At 38.4% G+C, this 24,944-nt stretch overlaps 1 long non-coding RNA gene across 1 annotated transcript in view; it reads right to left on the reverse strand.

Annotated features, from left to right (window-relative positions):
• Positions 1–3,249: 3,249 nt before the first annotated feature.
• LOC118764237 overlaps positions 3,250–24,944 on the reverse strand; it is a 24,696-nt gene continuing 3,001 nt past the window's right edge. The window contains exons 2-4 of the long non-coding RNA XR_005000034.1: positions 12,312–12,318; positions 9,632–9,637; positions 3,250–3,494 (exon numbers count right to left, since the gene is read on the reverse strand). This is a non-coding gene — a long non-coding RNA (uncharacterized LOC118764237). The remainder of the gene's footprint in view (positions 3,495–9,631; positions 9,638–12,311; positions 12,319–24,944) is intronic.

The following is a 24,944-nucleotide window of genomic DNA, read 5'->3' on the forward strand; positions in this document are numbered from 1 at the left end:
GGTTAAAGCCCACTACATCCCGTCGGATTCACTCCAAAATTTACACCTTCTCTTTCTACCTTTAACTCCCATTCAATTTCTCTTTATCTCCATTCTTAAAGATAATTATCATCGCCACCACCACCCCCACCAACACACAATCTGGACAATCTTTCTCTTATAACAAATCATGTTTACATTGCAACGACGTCTGCCACCTCCGCCGTCTCTATTTATTCTGCAAATGACCAGAACTCGGGAAACTTGTTGAGTGTCTATGGTCTGACCAGAACTCGGGAAACTTGGTTGAGTGTTCTATGGTCTATGACCAGAACTCGGGAAACTTGCTTGACTGTTCTATGGTCTATGACCAGAACTTGGGAAACTTGGTTGAGTCCTCATCTTATAAAATGTGGCCCCAGTAGACCCAAATGAAATCGGGTTATATTAACCAAAATGTGAAAAGGAGTCTAAATGGGGCTGGAAGGGGATTAAAATTTAAAGGAGCGGGTGTTTAGCAATTCTCTGTTAACTCAAGCTAAAAAATTTGCGCCAGCCTTTTAATCGTCAATGTGTTGCCGTCCATGATGAAGTTTTGAATGCTTGCCATCGTGAGTCTACTGTCGTGAGAAAGAATCAATTCAAAACTTGGTTTTTAGGGATTTTCTTTTACATCAAGTTCAAAATTTTACGCCAGCCGTTGAACTGTCAATACGTTGCTGTCCGTCGTTAAGAAATGCCAGCCATGGTGACTCTACTATCCTCAAATTCTATCCCTTCAAACTTTGGGTTCCAATATTTTATTATTTTTATTCAGCTCGCAAGTTCGTCTGTCCCTTTAAATGTTAGTGTTTTGCTGTCTGTCTTGAAGCAGACTTTTCCGTTGTTACTGCCTGATACTTATGATTGATCATTTAAATATTTTATTTCTCAACTTACTCAGATCTTTTATTGTTTATAAATGGGAGAGAGTACATAAAAGATAGAGAGTAAGAGAAAGCGAGGGAGAGTCCGAGAGAAAGGAAGAGTAAGAGAGTGGGAAAGTGAGAGAGAGAGAAGGAGAAAGAAACAAAGAGGGAGAATCATCATCATCATCATCATCGTTTAACGTCCGTTTTCCGTGCTAACACGGGTTGGACAGTTTGACAGGGGTCTGGGAAGCCAGGAGGCTGCACCAGGCTCCAGTCTGATCTGGCAGTGTTTCGACAGGTGGATGCCTTTCCTAACGCCAACCACTCTGTGAGCGTAGTGGGTGCTTTTTTCGTGCCGCCTGCACAGGTGCCAGGGGGGCTGGCAGCGGCCACGATCGGTTGGTGCTTTTTACGTGCCACCAGCACAGAAGCCAGTCAAGGCGGCGCTGCAATCCGCCACGTTCGGACGGTGCTTTTTACGTGCTGAAAGGAAGCAACAGAAAGTAACAACCACACTCTTACCTGCGCGTCGAGCGGGTCACCTTCAGCTAGTATATATATATATATTTATAAATAAATTATAAATATAAATTATACAATTTTATGTAGAGATTGTTAACTACAACAATGCTCAGAAACAGGCTAGAATTAAAGGGCTCTAATTGAGCTAAGTTCCAATTTATGATTTCAATGAAGGCAATACCAACGGAAAACTAGTAATAGGTCATGTTCCTCTAGATTTCCGCTGGTATTGCCTCATCTGATAGTCTGGCTGATACAGTTATGTATACGGGTGTACATCTATCTATCTATCTATCTATCTATCTATCTATCTATCTATCTATCTATCTATACTTCGTTTTTGGATTTGGTTTGCAAGATTTTTCACGTGAGTTCGTGTGTTGAAGCATATTTTGTTGTGTCTGGGGAGAGTCATTCTCTTTTAGTGCCTTATTATTTAACACACTCACCGACAAAGTTTCCACTCATTTAGCTATTTATTTTTCCGAAAATTATCGTTGCGATTTGCAACCTTTTCAATAGTCATTGACTCTGTCCGTTATCCGAGCTACGTTCTTTTTGTTTGTTTGCGCGCAAACACATGTATGTATGTATGTATGTATGCGATTTAAGGACTGTGTCAAGTCCTCATTAAAGGCCTGTGATATGCAGGAGACCGACTGGGAGAGCAATGCTTGGGATCGCCACAGATGGAGGAAGCAGGTTAAGGTGGAGATCGATACCTTTGAGAGAGCATGTATTCTGACTGAAGAATTTAAGGGCGCTGCTCGAAAGCACACTGCAATCGTAGTGAATGAGGGAAATCTTGGTTTGCAATGTTTCCAGTCGTGTATGCTTGTCAAGAGCAGGGCTCATCAGCCACCAACGGAGCCGCAAATGTCTCCTTGTGTGTGCATGTCTGAGTGTGTCTGCGTATGGGTTTTACTGACTATGCACTGTCTGTATTTATGAATGTGCGTCTCCATATGTGTCCTCTTGTGAAATGAAGTGTGTGTATATGGTCACGTGTTTCAGTCTTCATTTGCGTATGTGTGTATGTGTGCTTGTCTGTTCATATTACTTATGTACCTATCCGTCTGTATGTCTATCTGTTTACATTCATATCCATTTACCTACATACATATGCATATACATATACGTATACACACACACATACATCTACATAACAACCCACTAAACTATTCTACCTGTATATATGGGTATGAGGGTATGATTATCTACGACGCATATTTTCTATGTAGTACTGGAGATGTATCATTTATGAGGACGTACTCCTGTATTTGTCTAAGTGTTGGGCCCTTTGGGTGCTTGAATAAAATGCGGACGTCAAGTTGACCCAGGTTGCCTCCATGTTGGTCCTTGGCATGTTGGTAGAGTATGGAGGACTGTTTTTTGTCGTCATATTGTCTTAAATGTTCATTAAGTCTTTCCGCAATGCTCCTAGATGTCTTTCTTGTGTGTGTCATGTCCTTGTCTTTACAAGCACCTTCTATGCACCTTATGCTGTAGACTACACTTCTAGTTCTACAGTTAATACCAGGATTAATCCTACATCCATACATACACGCGTATGCGCGCACACACTGACCCACACACATGCGCACAAACAAACAAAAAGAACGCAGCTCGGATAACGGACAGAGTCAACGACCGCTGAAAAGTTTGCAAGACGCAAATAGTAAATGAGTGGAAACTTTACCGGTGAGGGTGTTAAATAATAAGGCACTAAGAGAGTGACCCCAATGGGTCACGGGTAGTCAAGTATATATATATATATATATATATATATATATATATATATATATATATATATATATATATATATATAAGCAAGAAATATAAATATTATTATAAAATAAAAATACTATCCAGCAAGACTAAAGCATCATAAAAGGTAGAATTATAAATATACAAAGCGGATGTACACAAAGTATGATCATTGCTAGAAATAGCAGCCGGTAAGCTATCGGCGCTATGTAGAGCTTCACTGAATGTTTACAGGCAGAGATGTTTGCGGGCGGTGGACATAGGAAAATTCTGTCTTACCTCTACGGAGACCGTTAGAGGAATGAAGGATAATATCTGTGTGTGTGTGTGTGTTGTGTGTGCGTTTTTGTGTTTGATTGTCCCCCCACACCGCTTGACAACCGGTGCTGGTGTGTTTACGTCCTGGTAACCTAGCAGTTGGTAAAAAAAGAATAGGTAATAGGCTTAAAAAATAAGTCCTGGAGTCGTCGATTCGTTCGACTAAAAGTTCAAGGCGGTGCCCCAGCATGGCTGTAGTCTAACGACTGAAACAAGCAAAAGATATAAGATGATAAACACATGTTGTAGCTTGAATCAATAGCCGCGCAACGGAAATTTGGTACTTCCTTATAATTTCTTATGCAGGAACTTCTACACACTAGCAATTTACAAGAGAAACAAAGATACAGAGGAAGAAAGAAAGAAAACTGTCTTGCAATGCTGAATGGGATCGCCAACAGAAAAATATAGCTTCAACAAAAATGACTTAAGGGAAATAACTCAAAGAGGCCAGAGGCATATATGTGGAGCTGAGCCAAACTGTTTTGAAATACACGTAACTTTAGTCAAATGTATTGAATGCTACTTTCTTTGAAAAACTATTTTTCCCCCAGTCATAATCTACTCTTTACTCTCTTTTACTTGTTTCAGTCATTTAACTGTGGCCATGCTGGAGCACCGCCTTTAGTCGAGAGCAAATCGACCCCAGGACTTATTCTTTGTAAGCCTAGTATTTATTCTATCGGTCTTTTTTTGCCAAACCGCTAAGTTACGGGGACGTAAACACACCAACATCGATTGTCAAGCGATGTTGGGGGAACAAACAGAGACACACGAACACACACATACATATATACGACGGGCTTCTTTCAGTTTCCATCTACCAAATCCACTCACAAGGTTTTGGTTGGCCCGAGGCTATAGTAGCAGACATTTGCACAAGGTGCCACGCAGTGGGACTGAACCCGGAACCATGTGGTTCTTAAGCAAGCTACTTACCACACAGCCACTCCTACGCCTACTTGTTGATGTTTTTTGATCCTTTTAAATTACTTTTAGCTTTTGGATTGGATATTGTTTTTTTTTTTTTATAGGCTTACAAAGAATAGGTCGATTTGGTCGACTAAAGGCGGTGCTCCAGCATGGCCACAGTCAAATGACTGAAAGAAGTAAAAGAGTATGCAAACTTTCAATTTTAAACCCGAACACTGTATATACATCAAGCAAACTATCCGGAAATATAGATATCCTAACCAAATTATAAATAATCAGTAACTATGTAACGTAATGACATTTCATTGGACAAAATGCCTTTAACATTGAGAGTACACTGTCTGCAGTTGTAAGTAGAGTAGAAGACAATCAGCCGGCTCTTGTGTATGGACGAGCTTAAGTTGTTAGTTGTCGACGTCAAACAACTGTATACACCACTGCAAAAGGAAGCACGGATTATTCTGTAGAAAAATTGGCATGAAATTTAATTTGCGAAAATGCACAAACGCAGTCTTGAAGAAAGAGTAAATTAACGAAAACCAATAATGTTATGTCAGATAAAGAAATAACTAATAGAGAATTAGACCAAATAGAGACATACAAATACTTAAGAATCATTGAAGCAGACATAGTTTAGGTGCAATCATGGCTGTGTGGTTAAGAAGTTCACTTTGCAAACACGTAGCTACAAGTTCGGTCCCACTGCGTGGCATCTTGGGCGTCTTCTATTATAGCCTCAGACCGGCCAATGCTTTGCCAGTGAATTTGGTAGACAGAAACTGTATGGAAGCTGCATTTAAACTGTATTTAAGGCGGCGAGCTGGCAGAAACGTTAGCATGCCGGGCGAAAGGCTTAGCGGTTTTTCGTCTGCCGCTACGTTCTGAGTTCAAATTCCGGCGAGGTCGACTTTGCCTTTCATCCTTTCGGGGTCGATAAATTAATTACCAGTTACGCACTGGGGTCGATGTATTCGACCTAATCTCCTTGTCTGTCCTTGTTTGTCTCCTCTATGTTTAGCCCCTTGTAGGCAATAAAGAAATAGGAAACTGTATGGAAGCCCGTCGTGTATATGTTTGTTTGTGTGTATGTCTGTATGTATGTGTGTTGGTGGGTGTTCTCTACTGCTTGACAACTGGTGCTGGCTTGCTTACGTCCCCGCAACTTAGCAGTTCGGCAAAGAATAAAAAATAAGTACTCTGGTTGATTTGTTCGACTAAACTCTTCAAAATGGTGTCCCACAATGGCCGCAGTCCAATGAGTGAAAGAAGTGAAAACGAAAAAGTATTAAAGATAGTGCTATAAATACATAAATGAAAGGGACGAATATTATAGACGTATTAGATTAATACTTAAACTTGAATTAAAGGTCACATACAGTGTAATAATTACTAACACTATTTATGTTTCGGTTATATATTACAACTATAATTTTTATGACATGAAGTTAAGTGTATTCGTCAGACTAGAGAATGAGAAAAGTAACAAGAAAAATAATGTTTGCATTAAGAAAGCATAACACAAAAAAGCAACATAGAACGATTATTATTGACACAGACATGTAGGAGTCTTCGGCAGCAAGAAAACTATTATAAAATTATCTACTGGTGGACTACAAACGTATCTAGTCAAGGATAATGGGAAATTAATATAAATACCTATAAAATGGAGTAAAAAGAAAGCGTTTTCTGTTTTTAGAAACAATGATGAATATACAACAGAGACTGGGGTAACTGACAGCTAAGAGGAAGAAGAAGAAGAAACAATAATTCAGATTACTAAACTGCTACGACTTAAATTTAAAAAAGAATGGGTCTATATATTGTAGTTCTGAAGATGTAAGGAAAGTTACTGGGTGATGGTATGTCTCTCGGAGTTCGAGAAAGACGGTTCTGTACAAATGATTTGTTAATAGTGATCAAATGTATATGCTGTATATTATTAGCTTCCTTCCTCCGTCAAATTAACGTTTCCTGAACAGGTGCACGTTGAATCACACGTCAGGTGTCGAGGCGACTGCAGTGCAATGTGAGATGACGTGTTTTGTTCAAGAAGACAATACACTACCCAGTCTAAAAATCGAAACTACGATGTCGCGATCGTGAATGCAACACCTTAACCATTAGGCCATGCGCCATTGACAAGGAAAGCTGCAGCTTGATCAGTATCTTACATGTGTGCAGGATACCTATTTCTTTACTGCCCACAAGGGGCTACACAGAGGGGACAAACAAGGACAGACATAGGTATTAAGTCGATTATATCGACCCCAGTGCGTAACTGGTACTTAATTTATCGACCTCGAAAGGATGAAAGGCAAAGTCGAACTCGGCGGAATTTGAACTCAGAACGCAACGGCAGACGAAATACCGCAAAACATTTTGCCCGGCGTGCTAACGTTTCTGCCAGTTCGCCGCCATGATACCGAATACACTTTTACCGAAGGACAAGAAGCGGACACGTGAACGGACATAAAGCCGAACGGACACAATAAATATTAAAAAAAAAAAAAATCATTCCTACCTACATAATCTAATGATTAATTCACCAATTTGACACTTAAGATTTAACGAGATTAAAAATAATAATAATAAAAACATTCCTACTTACGCAGTTTAATGGCCAATTCACCAATTTGTCACTTAAGTTTTAACGAGATTAAAAATAATCTCGAAAATATCTTCCTCTAATAAGTAAAAATAATAACATTAAAAACATTCCTACCTACATAATTTAATGACTAACTCTCCAACTTGGCACTTAAGATTTAACGAGATTAAAAATAGTTTACTATTTAATCCCATTATTTTTGTATGTTTACATTGTAAATCCAGTAAAGAAACCTATTTAAAAATGGTTTTATGTATATATTTTTTTCTACATTTTAGTCTGTTAAATGGTTACATTGTAGGAATAAAATGATTATCATATATTTTAATTTTCGTATGTCTTTTCGGCATCTTGTCCGTTCGGCTTTATGTTCGTTCGGTATTGTATCCGTCCGGTTCCTTGGCTTCGGTTTTTTGTCTTTCGGCAAAAATGCATTCAGCATCCCGTCCGTGTACCATCCTACATGACTTGGAAAAGATGAAGTAAATATAAAAATACTAAGAACTGGTAGAGAATCCCATGATTCAATGATGAGATGGAAGAGCGTCCATCTAATAAATGATATTTACTACCCATAGGCGCAGGAGTGGCTGTGTGGTAAGTAGCTTGTTTACCAACCACATGGTTCCGGGTTCAGTCCCACCGCGTGGCACCTTGGGCAAGTGTCTTCTACTATAGCCTCGGGTCGACCAAAGCCTTGTGAGTGGATTTGGTAGACGGAAACTGAAAGAAGCCCGTTGTATATATGTATATATATATGTTTGTGTGTCTGTGTTTGTCCCCTAGCATTACTTGACAACCGATGCTGGTGTATTTATGTTCCCGTAACTTAGCGGTTTGGCAAAAGAGACCGATAGAATAAGTACTGGGCTTACAAAGAATAAGTCCCGGGGTCGAGTTGCTCGATTAAAGACGGTGCTCCAGCGTGGCCGCAGTCAAATGACTGAAACAAGTAAAAGAGAAAGAGATACTTAGAAACATCGCTATAAGATACAGACAAGACAAACGATATAGGTTTATCGCAAAGAGAAAAAGTGTCAGGTTGGTTAAAATGAATATTTTAGAACACACATACACTCACAAAAAGAAAAAAGGAAATCTCTTCATAGAAGTGGATGAGTATTAAAAGCATAGTAGTGGTACAAGAGCAAAGTCTTTCCACCAAAGTACGAGGTGCGTTCAAAAAATATCCAAATTCATTTTCCCCTGCCAAAACTCATATCGCATGGGTAACAACCAGAAACTGACACGGCCTACTCGCACCAAAATTTTAATGAATGCGCAGCAAGGGTGGTGTCATTTCTCACCAAAAGAATTTTGCCTACGTAGCGTTAGTTTGGGCTGGAAAAAATAAGTCGGATATATTTTGAACCCACTTTGAGTGTGTGTGTGTCAGAGAGCACACATTCACAATGCATGCGCCTTACTTGTTCGCCGGTCGGCTGCGATTTGACGCGGTAGCTATTACTCATTCAAAGTGCCGGGTGTTAAAACACCTAAAAGTCATAATCATAGACAGGCGAGACGACTCACCCTGTAATCTCTGCAGCGTCAAACCGCAGCCGACTGGCGAATAAGCAAAACATATAGTGTGTGTGTGCGCGTTCGATAATATTTACAACACTTGCTCTGCTTCTAATTCATATTTTAATGTACATGCACGTATATATATATATATATATAAAACAAATATAAGAGAGTGGTCAATATATTGCTCACTCTAGCACCAGTTAATCCAAAAGGTTTCAACCACGAAGATACATGTTTCCCATGAAAGCCAGTACGACTGTTAGCTCACACGGACAGGGCAAGTAAAAAATAACAAAAATACAGATTATTTGGGACAATTGTTTCGCTATTAATGAATTAAATGTAATATTACTTACAAAAAAATCCATTTGTAGCTCGTCAGCCAAGACTATCTGGATGAAATCCACTCAATCACACGCCAGATTTTACCATAACGATAAATACGCGTGTGGTTCAATTGATTACATCCGACGTTATAATTCAAATGCCCCAACCAACAGCGCGCCAAACTTTCACGGAAAACAAATACAGCATTTAGAAATAAATGCAGCATAATTATTAACTGGTGCTAGAGTGAGCAATATATTGACCACTCTCTTATATTTGTTTTGTAAAAGTATTGTAATATGTTATAAAATATTATAATAATCCAGGTTTCTCGTAGCACTAGGCCACTTGGTGTTGAATAAATATACTATTAAATTAGTATCTAATTCTCTCACCCTTATTAATTAATTATAATTATGCTGCATTTATTTCTAAATGCTGTATTTGTTTTCCGTGAAAGTTTGGCGCGCTGTTGGTTGGGGCATTTGAATTATAACGTCGGATGTAATCAATTGAACCACACGCGTATTTATCGTTATGGTAAAATCTGGCGTGTGATTGAGTGGTTTTCATCCAGATAGTCTTGGCTGACGAGCTACAATGGATTTTTTTGTAAGTAATATTACATTTAATTCATTAATAGCGAAACAATTGTCCCAAAATAATCTGTATTTTTGTTATTTTTTACTTGCCCTGTCCGTGTGAGCTAACAGTCGTACTGGCTTTCATGGGAAACATGTATCTTCGTGGTTGAAACCTTTTGGATTAACTGGTGCTAGAGTGAGCAATATATTGACCACTCTCTTATATTTGTTTTGTAAAAGTATTGTAATATGTTATAAAATATTATAATAATCCAGGTTTCTCGTAGCACTAGGCCACTTGGTGTTGAATAAATATACTATTAAATTAGTATCTAATTCTCTCACCCTTATTAATTAATTATATATATATATATATATATATATATATATATATATATATCTTCAATAATAATAAAGAGTAAAATTAACTAATTAATAATTAATAATTTTACCAAGTAATTTGGAATGTTAAAAGAACCTTTATCGGTAACCTTATACAAAAATTCTATAATTACAAGCATAATTATAATTATAAATAAGTGAGTAGAAATAAAAGTTTTTCATCTCTTTAATCCAGAAACGCATATGTGGTTGATCAAAGCCGGGTGGATACGTTATTTTTTCTCTTTACCTACGGGAATTAAGAGTATTGTTGTCTGGGAGATATCTTATGATAGAGGAATAGTATTTAACTGCTATTTCTAAATTTCGGTATGTGGTGAAGTAATTTGGGAACCCTAATTATAATAATGATTATAATTATAGAATTATAGCCTAGATTGTGACCTTTTCAACTCTACTGCCCAAGGAATTTTAGTATTCTGCAGACATAGACCATCTTCAATTGGTGAATGGTAGTATTAATGCTTATTATCAAGTTACCTTAAGTATGTCTTTTACTGTTATTAACATCATTCTCCCTAGTATTGCTACTTCTACAACACTTATTATTATTATTATTGATATTGTTAGCAATGAGCTATAAGACTATTATTAAATTTGCTGATTTTATAATTAAATTAAAATTATTTAAATTTAAGAATATCGTTAATTTAATTCCCAAATTGTTCTGTACTTTCTAGAATAATGGTTAATTTATTTAGGTGTTTAATTTAATTACCTTGTCGACTTGCTATTGTTTATTTTATTTCAGTTCTAATTTTAAAATTATATATTATGCAATTATTCAAATTTATGAAACATATATATATAATCCGAAATATATAATATTAGATATCCATCACGGCTGGTTTTACCAATCGGTTTCGCGTAAAGAAAACAATGGAGTGTCAAGTAACAAACCGATTATATAACTTTACGCTCATCAGAGTTAGCCGATATGGAACAGAATACTGTAGGAGGTAGATTAACACAACTGAAGTTTGGATTGTCAGGTCGAAGTTTCGTGCAATGGGTCGACAAAGATCCAACGCTGCGAGATGGGACCCTGTGGTAAACGAACCGGAGGAGATATGCAAGGTTCTTTACGAGCTTTTCAGACAGCTTTGCGATGACTGTACTGCCGCTGTCAGCGCTATTGTGACCAGAGCTCGCTCTGAGCGCCATTGAGATGACTGACCACCGCTGGAGCCCACAGTCAGCGCTATGGCGAGCAGAGCTCGCTCTGAGCACCATTGGGATGACTGACCCTCGCTAGGAGTCCACAGTCAGCGCTATTTCGACCAGAGCTCGCTCTGAGCACCATTGGGATGACTGACCCCCGCTAGGAGCCCACAGTCAGCATTATGTCGAGCAGAGCTCGCTCTGAGCATCATTAGGATGACTGACCCTCGCTAGGAGCCCACAGTCAGCGCTATGGCGACCAGAGCTCCCTCTGAGCGCCATTGGGATAACTGACCACCGCTAGGAGCCCACAGTCAGCGCTTTCCAGGAATTCTCTTCCTCGGAACTTTTCAGGAAGTCTCTCATCCTCAGAAATTTCCAGGAAGTATCACCCTCGGAATTATCCAGAAGTCTCATCCTCGTAACTTTCCAGGTAGTCATCGGAACTTTCCAAGAATTCTCTCATCATCTGAACTTTCCAGGAAGTCTCATCGTCGGAACTTTCCAGGAAGTCTTCGGAATTTTCCAGGAAGTGTCATCCCTATCTTATCTGTTATTGATGACCATTTTGATGAACAGAAAAGCTTCTTCGGCAGTGCGATCCAAGCACTGCAACTGTGCGTGGACAGTAAGAGGAACTATGTTAGAAAATGAACTTCATTTGGTCACATTCGATTGAGAGTGTCTTACTTAGATTATGAACATTTCAGCCGAATCCTCATAATAACAAAAATTATTACTATACATGCATTTTTTATGTTAACATTGGAAAAATCCACATTTTTCATAAAAATATTAGGACTTAGGTTTGCACCCCTTAGCAAATTTTGCTGCTGGGCCACTGTATATATACATCCATATACATACAATAGAGAGATGTTTTTATTTCACTTTTAACACGTAATACTGAAATAGTGGAGAAGATATGATATTGCTGTGGGCCCGCCCTAGGCAAGAAGTTAAACATTTTTTTTGCCCATGACACTCCATGGACCCTAAGTATGTGTAAAATTTGAATGAAATTGGTTGTGTAGTTCTCAAGTTTTAGGGATTCACACAAACAGACACACATTCTCAGTTATTTATATATATATATATATATATCAAAATAAGCAACAGGGATATCCAGAGGTAATGCAGTACGATCGTTTCATTCAACTCCATTTAATTGAACAATGCAATCATTTCATTACATCAATTTAATATGTAGAGCAATACATACATATTGTTATCCCATGAATAATGCGGGTTTTTTTCATTTGCATGAACTAAATGTCTCGGAGGTGTACGGGATAAAATATCTGCATGAACTTGCTATAAAAGCAGGTAGAATGCATTGATTTATATAATTTCAATAAACTTTTTCTCTAAACATAAGTATAATAACTGTAATAATAAAGACGCATATAAAGAATATAAGAGTAGAATTCAATTGATAAGATTATATATGATATAAACTAAAAGCAATTTAAAACAATAATAAGTTAGAAGAATTTAAAATATATCTGGCTACTTCTTTTAATAACCACGTGGTCCTTACTGCCTAGTAATTATCCACTACTGTTATCAATAACCTTTACAAAAATTCAAATAAGTTTTTGCAGTAATTTTCGTACGTTTGTCATTCAGTTTGATAATCGAGTCATTCAAAGTCACGAAAAAATTAGCGCCATGAAGTTAGTCATTCAAATTCGTTTTTCAATCAATTTATTTAGCACTTTGGTCAAAGAATTTAGCATTTAAATCATTCAAATTAAAATGCCCGTCGAGAGCATTCAAATTAGTCAGAATGCAAGCATTCAAATTCGCACGTGAGCCTTCGAGTTCGGAATAAGTTTATTCAATTTAGCTCTAATTTTAAATGTGTGTTTTTACTTGCATTCTAAGAAGTGAATATTAAAAAGATAAATTTAAATGACATGTTTTGTCATGCAAATTCTCTTGTTTTTATAACTACAAGGAAGAAATAAATTACGTGATTCTTCTGTCCACGAAAAGCTTTTTCATTGCAACATTCGTAACCGGCCAATATTGGTTACATTTTGTACCCTTTCTCTTACACCAAATTGTAACCATGGAGCCACGCGTAAGGTACATGCATATATCGGACGAAGATAGGGCAAAGCTGTTTGACGCCTTCGAGGGGCATCAAACCGATTACCTGAAGCTGGCATTAAAAGGAGTACTGCCCGATCCATAGTAGCGACCTACCTGCGGTCTTGGAGGCACCACAAGTTGTACAGAGGAGGTGCCCACTGCGTTAAGGAAATGCGAGCCCGGCTTCAGGTGATTATTGATGCCAACCCACTCGCAACCCTTCAACAGAAGAGTGACTTAGAGGCAGCATTGCCCGGATAGCCGCCTGTTTCCGTGTCTGCATCTCACGAGCTCTAGATCGGATGTTGATAACTATGAAGTTGGCCTAAGACGTCCCAGATGCAAGAAATGCCCCAAGAACTCTGGAAAAGCGTTATGAGTTCAGTGATTCCTCGTTTATCGCGGTAGATTGGTTCCGAGACCGGCCGCGATAACTGAATTTCCGCGAAGTGGGGACACCATATTTATAGTATTTATTTAACGTGCATCTGGACTTTTAAAACCCTCCTTGTACTGTAGTCTAACAACCCACCCATTACAGTAGTCTATTAATAACAAGGAAAGCTGTTAAGCAATAACACTTAAGATATAAAAAAATAAAGATTGTTACTGTAATCAACACGAAAGAAGTTGAAATAAAATTTGAATGATGATGGTGATGAATTTGCTGCGCTGTAGAAATGATGAGGATGAAGCTGACGGCGGTGCCCTCTCCTGGGACACCTCTTCCACTTCTTCCGAAGGTGCAACCGTAGTAGTAGCAGTAGGAACTGGCTCTTTTTTGCGAGGCTGCAAAATCATTGTGATAGGAAGTTGCTGCCGCTGCTTCTTTTTCCGTTCAAAGAGCATATTGTAGGGATTCAAGACTCTCTTCATTGCACCTCGGGATTCGTCGTCTCCCTCCATTGTACCAATCACAGCCCCTCTTAAGTTCAAATACCCTGTATATGCTTTTTTTTTTGCTATTTTACGCTTGTTTTGTTGTTTCTAGACTAGGAAATAGTATTTCTTATCAATGTTTTAATGGATTTAATGAAAAATTTTAGGTGTTCATATATATCTTTTAAAACTCCGCGAAGTCGTGAATCCGCGATAGTTGAACCGCGAAGTAGCAAGGAATCACTGTATGCTCATTGGTTTATGGAAGAGGGAGTCGTCGACCATTGCGTATTCATTGATGAATGTGGGTACAACATTTGGACAGGCAGTCTTTTGGACGAGCCCCTCGAAGCATTTCTGTTCGCCGAGTTGTCAACCGTCAGCGTGGGAAAAACTGCAACGTTACTTTCGTGGTGCCGAGAGAAATCGGCTTGGTTCATCACTCCATTGCGAACGATACTGCTACACGGAACTCTTTCGAGGAGTTCTTGGCGGAATCAGTTCGAGAATATGCCGACATATTCCCAGCAGATGAATCCGTCTACTTGATCTATTACAACGTGCGGCCACACGTTTTGTGCCGAGCTCTCAGCTGACGCCGACACACGGATCAGTCTGAAATACCTGTCTCCCTACTAGTCGTTTCTTAATTGTACGGAAATGATGCATTCTGCCTTTAGGGCGGCTGTCAGGTGGGACCTCGCTCGAGCTGAGTTGCAGCAATGAGTTGGCGACCGGGCAGCTGTAGAAGCACAAGTCATGCAACACGTCAAGATGCGTAACATCGACACTATCACTCCAGAAAATTGTGTCCGTTGGTATAGACATACCCAAATCTACCACCCGAGATGCTTCGACCACCAGACTAAATTCTCTCAAACGAACCCTCCTTAACAAGATTATAAACCAATAATTATCTTAGTGTTCATGGCACCCTTTCTCCGATGAAAGAAAAAATACAAAATCAAAGAAATATATACTTTCCTCAAGAAGACATTCTATGCAAAGGAAGAACATATATCACAACGTGATGTATTAAAAATCGAAGAAAATGAGCATTTTTTTTGTAATTGTGAGTTTCTTTAGAAAGATTGAAAAGGCTGGAATGCGATTCCAGGAAGTCTTTAACAATAAATACATGTACCTTTGCAAAAATAAAAGAACACATAGAAAAGGCATGGCCACGATAGAGTGCTTAAAGTATGGATGGATGGAAGCACTCCGTCGGTTACGACGACGAGGGTTCCGGTTGATCCGATCAACGGAACAGCCTGCTCGTGAAATTAACGTGTAAGTGGCTGAGCACTCCACAGACACGTGTACCCTTAACGTAGTTTTCGGGGATATTCAGCGTGACACAGAGAGTGACAAGGCCGGCCCTTTGAAATACAGGTACAACAGAAACAGGAAGTAAGAGTGAGAGAAAGTTGTGGTGAAAGAGTACAGCAAGGATCACCACCATCCCTGCCGGAGCCTCGAGGAGCTTTTTAGGTGTTTTTGCTCAATAAACACTCACAACGCCCCGTCTGGGAATCGAAATCGCGATCCTACGACCGCGAGTCCGATGCCCTAACCACTGGGCCATTGCGCCTCCACGCTTAAAGTATAAACAATGGATGAAAACATGATTATGATAACAATGGTCATGTGATAAAACCAAAACAGCTATCGTGCTAATTTGATTGCTCGAAATGTTAAATAGATCGCTCCGAAACGAATTTGAATGCTCATAAAGATGCTTCCGCGCATTCCGACTAATTTCAATTCTCTCGACGAGCATTTTAATTTGAATGAATGTAAATGCTAAATTCTTTGACCGAAGTGCGAAACTGAATAATCGAAAAACGAATTTGAATGACTAACTTCATGGCGCTAATATTTTTCGCGACTTCGAATGATCCGATTATCAAATTAAATGACAAACGTACGAAAATTACTGCAAAAACATATATAATTAATTCTGAAATCCATCAATTTGCCATGTGACTATAAAGTATGTAGAATCAATCAAAAATAAGCATTCTATAATGACCACTCTTCACCTAGCTAAGAACATTTGCCAACTTCAACAAACACTGCAGCTAGACGTAGGAGTGGCTGTGTGGTAAGTAGCTTGCTTACCAACCACATGGTTCCGGGTTCAGTCCCACTGCGTGGCACCTTTGGCAAGTGTCTTCTACTACAGCCTCGGGCCGGCCAAAGCCTTCTGAGTGGATTTGGTAGACGGAAAGTGAAAGAAGCCCGTCGTATATATATATATATATATATATATATATATATATATCTGTGTGTGTGTGTGTGTGTGGTGTGTGTGTGTGTGTGTGTGTTTGTGTGGCTATGTTTGTTCCCCCAACATCGCTTGACAACCGATGCTGGTGTGTTTACGTGCCCGTAACTTAGCGGTTCAGCAAAGAGACTGATCGAATAAGTACTAGGCTTACAAAGAATAAGTCCTGGGGTCGATTTGCTCGACTAAAGCCGGTGCTCCAGCATGCCCACAGTCACATGACTGAAACAAGTAAAAGAGTACTCCTGCTGAATTTTACCCAAACAATCAGTTGAGAAAAAACATCTCATGGAAGAATGTCATGGTTTACTACTGCTGCTGCTGCTGCAACTACCACTACTGCTACTACTACTAGTAGTACTACTACCACCACCAAGCCTAATTCAAATTAAAAACAGAGGAAAATTCCTCTTCGAACAACGTCATATTTATATACCGTGAAGAGATCGTACTAATAATGCATAAATTGCTCCTTATAAATATGCAACAATATGCAGTTAGTGCGATAGAAACACGTGTCGGACAATTTTTATGAATATGCTAACTGGAAATAAATATAAAGTTTGAATATTAAAATTCTTCATTCTCCTTATTATCAACATTGTGCTCTATACTATAAGTAGCCAGGAAATAAACTGTAGCATGGAATGGGAGCTGAAGTAACTTTACCAAAAAACGCACCATCTGAAAGAATCAGCCTTGGAATTTTACTCAAAGAAATTCGGTATATCTGCCTGGATGTTATATCCCTCCTCTTATATATATATATATATATAAATCGTTTTCGTGCGAATTAAAATAAAATTTTACCCGTAGAGTTTTCACGCAAAACGTATAGAATGTATATTAATACTCTCATCTCGGTGGCGATTGAGAGAGTAAATTGAGGAAGGCTAATTTGATGCTAAATATATGCGGTAATCAATCTGACAACACCTACAGAGAAAAGAAGAAGAAATAAAGAATGTACAGTATGCGAGGGGTATTTGAGTTTAGTTCATTACACCTTCAAATTATTTAAAGTATCAGTCTTTTCTCTCTTTTACTTGTTTCAGTCATTTGACTGCGGCCATGTTGGAGCACCGCCTTTAGTCGAGCAAATCGACCCCGGGACTTATTCTTTGTAAGCCCAGTACTTATTCTATCGGTCTCTTTTGCCGAACTGCTAAGTGACAGGGACGTAAACACACCAGCATCGGTTGTCAAGCAATGCTAGGGGGACAAACACAGACACACAAACATATACACACACACCCATATATATATATACATATATACGACAGGCTTCTTTCAGTTTCCGTCTACCAAATCCACTCACAAGGCATTGGTCGGCCCGGGGCTATAGCAGAAGACACTTGCCCAAGGTGCCACGCAGTGGGACTGAACCCGGAACCATGTGGCTGGTTAGCAAGCTACTTACCACACAGCCACTCCTGCGCCGTATCAGTCTTATTATTTTTGTTTCAGATAACCGTTTCAAGATATCATACTAACTCAAGAAATGAAAAGACACGCAGTCATAGTTGCTTTACATGCAAACTACAGTGATTCAGAAATTAGCAACTTTCTAAATATTGCAAGTTCATTTGTACACAAAGTTCTGTTGGAATTGGAGGTTTGTGATGCTAATGTTTCACTTGCATCAAAGAAGATAAAAACGTTCAGACACTAAAAAGACACCGGAGTTTATACATGTTCAAAATATTATCGATGAAAACCCCAGATCAATGAGGTCCATTGCTAAAGAACTTCGGGTGTCAGGGTGGACTATCAGAAGCGTGGTACATCGTGATATTCGATACAAGTCCTATGTAATGAGGAAAGACCAATTCGTGTCTGCAAAGACACAGGAAAATCGTCTCACCCATTCAAAACGGTTACTTAACAAAATGACAAACCCTCTTGAACAAGGCATGCTTTGGTTTTTACTCAGACAAAAAAAAAAAAAAACTTTGATCAGGATCAAAAGTCTAACAAGAAATGAAAGGTGGTCATGTGCAGATCCTTCTGAAGTACTTGGAGTGATGCACACGAAATTTCCAGCAACTGTGATGGTTTTAGGAGTGTCTTAGAATTAAAGCTGCTGGATATATTGAGGTACTGGAAACTGTTGTCAAGCCCTGGATTGATAAAGTATGCAATGGAGGGCCATACGTGTTTTAACAAAACTCAGTACCTTCACACAAATCCCTAGTCACCCAAGAATGGTTCTCAGACGATCTTTACAGTTGTGTAACACCCAATATGTAGCCTCCAAACTCCCCAGATTTGAACCTCATGGACTAATACGCGTGGAACGCTGTTGAAAGGGAGACTAATCGTCATCCTCATAATACCATAGCCTCATTGAAAGCCGCCATTGTCCATAAAGTGTCCTGCATTGAAGCAAACATCAAAGGTGGGTTCATAGAATATTGTGCTTTAAAAAAATCATTTTCAAGACTAATTGCATAAATGTTTCTTCAAATACATATTTATTTCTGCTGAAATATAGTTGTTTTATTGTATGCTACAACTGTCCTCAAATGCCCCTCACACACACACCACACACACACACATGCACACACACACCACACACACACATGCACACACACACCACACACACACACCACACACCACACACACACACATACACATACATACATACATACATACATACATACATACATATATATATATATATATATATATATATATATATATATATAATATATATATATATATATATAATATATATATATACATCGCGGCCATAAGGAGTGATGAGAAATAAACAAACTTTAGATTAGTTCAAACATGTTTGTGACATATTGTAAATTCTAGAGGCAATTTCACTGTAGTTTACTGCGTAGAAAAATTCAGGCTTTTGGTAAAAAAAATGTAAAACCACCTTATCTGCTCAGTGTCACCCTCTATCGGACTCCTTGGCGTGTTTCTGGCTCCTTAGTCTTCCTCAGTAGGAGATAGGAGATACCGAAGCGAGATAACCCTGAGTAGATTAGAAAGCTGTAGCTTTACCGCGTGTGTATCGTTGGCGATTTTATTTCTCCGTCTTCCCTTCCTTGGACTTTTCCTTTTTCTATGTTTCCGACGAAGAGCTCCGCTCGAAACGTTAAATCCTCCTTCTTTCTTTCCTTTCCTGGGTGTCCCATAACACTGTACTTGTTCCACGTCCTCGCGTTGTTGTGTTTTGTCTTTGTTCATGTTTGGATTAACTACATATATATATATATATATATATATATTATATATATATATATATATATATATATATATATTATATATATATATATATATGTATATATATATATATATATATATATATTATATATATATATATATATACATATATATATTTACACACACACACTCAGGCGCGCGCACACACACACACACTCAGGCGCGCGCACAAACACACACACACACAAGGTAGATGCAGTCACATTGCCTAAACTTTGTGATGGCCGTCTTAGTAGCATTTTAGGCCTCGAGTCAAATCATTGCACTAGGCCCTATAGTATCTTTTAACAGCAAATCACAGCATCCACAGATTAGAATTTGGCCCCTACGTCTGTAGGGCCTCTGCACAATGCCCAGTGTACTCAAGTCTTAAGATGGCACTGATCTTAGCGAATACAGAGTATATAAAACAGATACGGCAGCAGAGTCGGAAGTTTCCTACATTGAAAACTATGCGAGCGTTATGGAAATATGTTCAGAAAAGAGATAAACAAATATACAACATAAAATACCACAGAGAATGATGAAAGTAACCATATTCTTCGGATATTCAATTCACATAAAAAGAGGGAGAGACGAAGGTACAAAGAGAGTGGGAAAGAGAGATAGAGTGATAGAGGAAAAATCTCTTAGATACTATTGTTAAAGACAATCAAGAGAATTAATGTCTTCTAATCGCTGAATCAATTCTAACGGACGACGATATATCTCAACAAAAAAGCGAAATTATCCGAACATGAAGATCTGAAAATATAGATATCTACAAAGTGGGGATTAAAGACAAACAATGGCCATAATAATTGGAATCTTTAGAATGATAAAATGAGGCGCAAATATATAAACAATACCCCCATAACTTAGGCACATACAGCTAGTAATGCATTAGCTGTGCCTATCATAAGTTATAATGTAATAAAGTAGAAGATGATCGAACTAAGATTAGACAGAAATAGAGGGAAATTAATGACTATATTTAGAATATATCATTCCTAAATAAATGATAATAGATGGTGTTTACCACCTACACTTAGAAAATCCGCGATTATATATATGCTATAGGTTTACATAAATGTATACAACAGAAAAGGATACAAATTGATTAATATAAAAATAATTAAACACACACACTCGAACACATAAAAATTGCATCTTCGCAGAGGTGGATGAATGCAAACAGCATGAGAACTAAAGACAAAAGAAAACGAAAGAAAGGGAAATTTTCAAAGGAAAGCCGATTTTAAGAAAATATATAATTCACAAGAAAAATATATGCTTGAATGGTGGAACGTAAATTTTTTTGTGTCTTCCATACAATCTGCATTGAAAGATCCAACAGATTATCGAGATCGAAGCTCAAATTTAAAAACTGAAACCGGAGACCTTTTCTAATAGAAGCATAGAATCTTTTGCCGTTCCACCAATATGATTCTTAATAAATTTATCAAAAAAAAAAAAATCATGTGATCACAAAATATTCAACCCTAGAGAAAACTGAATATACCAACTGGAAACTAAGCGAAAATTATATATTTGGCATAGAAAATAGGTATGCGGTTTCGAGAAGTAATTGAGTAACAATATTCTTAGAAATGTCTAAAGAAATAGGTATATGTTGTCCAGACATTATCGTGAAACACCTATAGAAAGCAAAAATGCCAGCTAATAAGAGCTTAGAAAATAGGTATGCGGTTTCGAGAAGTAATTGAGTAACAATATTCTTAGAAATGTCTAAAGAAATAGGTATACGTTGTCCAGACATTATCGTGAAAGACCTATAGAAAGCAAAAATGCCAGCTAATAAGAGCTTAGAAAATTAAAAGGAATGTTCGTAGACATGACAGCAAAATTTGGTTGCAAATAATTTTGTGTTTTATTTCCTAAATATCAACAAAAATGTAAATCTCAGCAGAACTTGTTAATAAATTAATGTAATGATAATTCTATAGAACGCGGTTTGTAAACGCAGGTTACAAAAGAACAAATTTAGATTTCAGATTTTAATTTACAACAAAAGAAGTGAAGTTTACGTAAATATTTGTAAAAAAAAATGTGCATCGATAAGTAAATTGGATAATTTGTTGTCGAATTGTTATGGAAAATCCACATGATACTTTCATGTTTTCGTGTCAATAGAAAAAAAATTGTGATATGGTTAAATGTTTGTGAGCAGATAAATAACGAGCAGAGATTGAACGTAAACTAAGTTGCGTGTTTTTTTAAACTAGTAGAAGCTATTGTCGTGAAATATTTTTTCGTTTATTTAATGTTCTTCGTGATTTCAGATAACCAATTCTACACTTTCGAGGCTGAGTCCTGGGCTAAAAATAGTTAAGAGCTGCAGAGATCGCGAAATAATAAGGGTTGTTGTTGCAATCAGTAAGTTGTAACTGTCAGTAAATATACATATATTTACACACACACACACAGAGGCGCGCGCATACACACACACACACACAAGGTACATGCAGTCACATTGCTTCTTGTTGCATAAACTTTGTGATGGCCGTCTTAGTAGCATTTTAGGCCTCAAGTCAAATCAACGCACTAGGCCCTATAATATCTTTTAACAGCAAATCACAGAATCTATAGATCAGAACTGGGCCCCTACGTCTGTGGGGCCTCTGGGCATTCCTTTTAATTTCCTAAATTCTTATTAGCTGGCATTTTTGCTTTCTATAGGTCTTTCACGATAATATCTGGGCAATTTATACCTATTTCTTTAGACATTTCTTAGAATATTGTTACTCAATTACTTCTCGATACTGCATACCTATTTTCTATGTCAAATTTCACTTGCATTATATAGTTCTAAAATTTACTTGTTTTGGCAATACATGCACTAAAAATGATATTCCGTCTGTTACAACGAAAAGGGCTTCAGTTGATCCGATCAACGGAATAGCCTGCACATGAAATTAACGTACAAGTGGCTGAGCTTTCCACAGACTCGTGTACCCTTAATGAAGTTCTCAAGGAGTTTCAGAGTGGCACAAAATGTGACAAGGCTGGCTCTTTGAAATACAGGTATTAATAATATTTGCCAGCTGAGTGGACTAGGGCAATGTGAAATAATGTGCTTCACTTAAGGTTATGTGGAGGCACATAGCCTAGTGGTTAGAGCAGCGGACTCGCGGTCGAAGGATCGCGGGTTCGAATCTCAGACCGGGCGATGTGTGTGCTTATGAGCGAAACACCTAAGCTCCACGCGACTCCTGCAGAAGGTAATGGCGAACTTCTGCTGACTCTTTCACCACAACTTTCTCTCACTCTTTCCTCCTGCATCTCGCAGCTCACTTGCAACGGACCGGCATCCCGTCCAGGTGGGGAACCTTTACGCCAAGGAAACTGGGAAACTGGCCCTTATGAGCCAGGTGTGGCTCGAGAAGGAACAAACAAACACACTCAAGGTTATAATACGACGCCTGGAATCGAACTCACGTCCTTATGATCGTGAACCGAATACCACAACGACTAAACTAGGCACCTTCCACAGTACTAAAAATAATATAGCTCTCAACAGGTAATTAATTTCTGATTGGTTAAAATCACTCACTAAACACTGAAATTACAATGCTGTTTTCTACGGAAGTCGTCACAAGAATTTCTAACCTTCGAAACGTTTTGAGAAATTATCAAAGTATAAAAATTTTGTAATTATACCTGTTTCAATATCGCATTTTGTGCGATTGGTTAAACTTGCCGAAATGCTCGAAATTTCAGACGAAATATCTTACAAACTATAGAATTTTCTCAATAAAGCCAAGAGAAAATGATGTTTTATAAACACATTCTACCAGTATACGAAATGTAAAACTTTTTAGTTACCTAGAAATTATGTTACAAAGTGCCGTTCAAAAGGAAAAGATCCCAATAGTGTTGTTACTTATAGGTTTCCAACTGGCCAATCTCTAGAGTGAGAGTGACAAGGGCGCATCTGTGCAATTCAGACACAACAAATACTACAGAGCCTTTTAGCTTGAAAGAACCGGTTTGTCGCCTTTCTCCACAACGATATCTACATCATTCACTAATACATGTCGACATAGGCGCCGGCGTGGCTGCGTAGTAAGACGTTTGATTCCCAACCACATGGTTCCGGGCTCAGTCCCACAGCGTGGCACCTTAAGTAAGTGTTCTACTATAGCCTCACGCCAACCGCGGAAATTGAAAGAAGCCCGTCGTGTGTAATATATCTTTTACTTGTTTCAGTCATTTGACTGCGGCTATGCTGGAGCACCGCCTTTAGTCGAGCAAATCGCAAAGCTTATTCTTTGTAAGCCTAGTACTTATTCTATCGGTCTCTTTTGCCGAGCCGCTAAGTTACGAGGACGTAAATACGCCAGCATCGGTTGTCAAGCGATGTTGGGGAGTCAAACACAGACACACAAACATATACACACACATACATATATATATATATATATATATATATATATAAGCATATATACGACGGGCTGAATGCCCTAACCATTAAGCCACGCGCCTTTACTCAATGCAGATACATATAATACTGGGGAATACTACAACTCGTGGCTATTTTAAACTCAAGTACAAGGACTGAAATATGGAAGAAGGTTTTATCAATTATACGAACCCGGGTGCTTTAGTTTATCGACCCCAGAAGAATAAAAGGCAAAATTGACTCTGGCAGGATTCGAACTCCTACATTAAAGAGCCGTAACTAAATATTGCAAAGCATTTTGTTGCGAAGAGTTTTAAATATTCGACCAATATATCACTTACAATACAATAACTCATAATGCTGCTGCTGCTGATGATGATGGTGGTGGTGGTAGTGGTAGTGGTAGTGGCAGTGGTGGTCGTCGTGATGATGATGATGATGATGGTAGTGGTGGTGATGGTGGTTCTGCTGTTGATGGTGCCGGTGGCGGCGGCGGCGATAGGGGGTAGAAATGATGATACACGATGAAAAGGATGATCATGATGATCGTGATCATGATGAATGATGACCACGTTGATAATGATGAAGATGATGGTGACGACTGCGATAATGATGACGGTGATGATGATGGTGACGATGATGATGATGATGACGAAGATGATGAGGATGTTGACGATGATGATACGATAATGATGATGAGAACGAGAACGATGATGACGACGATGATAATAGTGATAATAATGATGGTGATGATGATAATGATTGAGTAGCAATTACGTGAGATATGTTAGCACACATTAACAGGAAGAGATAAGATCGCCCCGGCTACAATCTTTAAAGACATACACCCTCACACGCGCGCGCGCACACACACACACACACATACATACACAGAAAGTACTAAATGCACCAGTGGAGTATGATTGATATGCCATGTCTCCCGTTCGGAAAGCATATATCCATCATCATGAAAATGGGAAAATGGAATCACCTCAAC

The sequence above is a fragment of the Octopus sinensis genome, linkage group LG7 (assembly GCF_006345805.1).
Source record: "Octopus sinensis linkage group LG7, ASM634580v1, whole genome shotgun sequence".
NCBI lineage: Eukaryota > Metazoa > Mollusca > Cephalopoda > Octopoda > Octopodidae > Octopus > Octopus sinensis.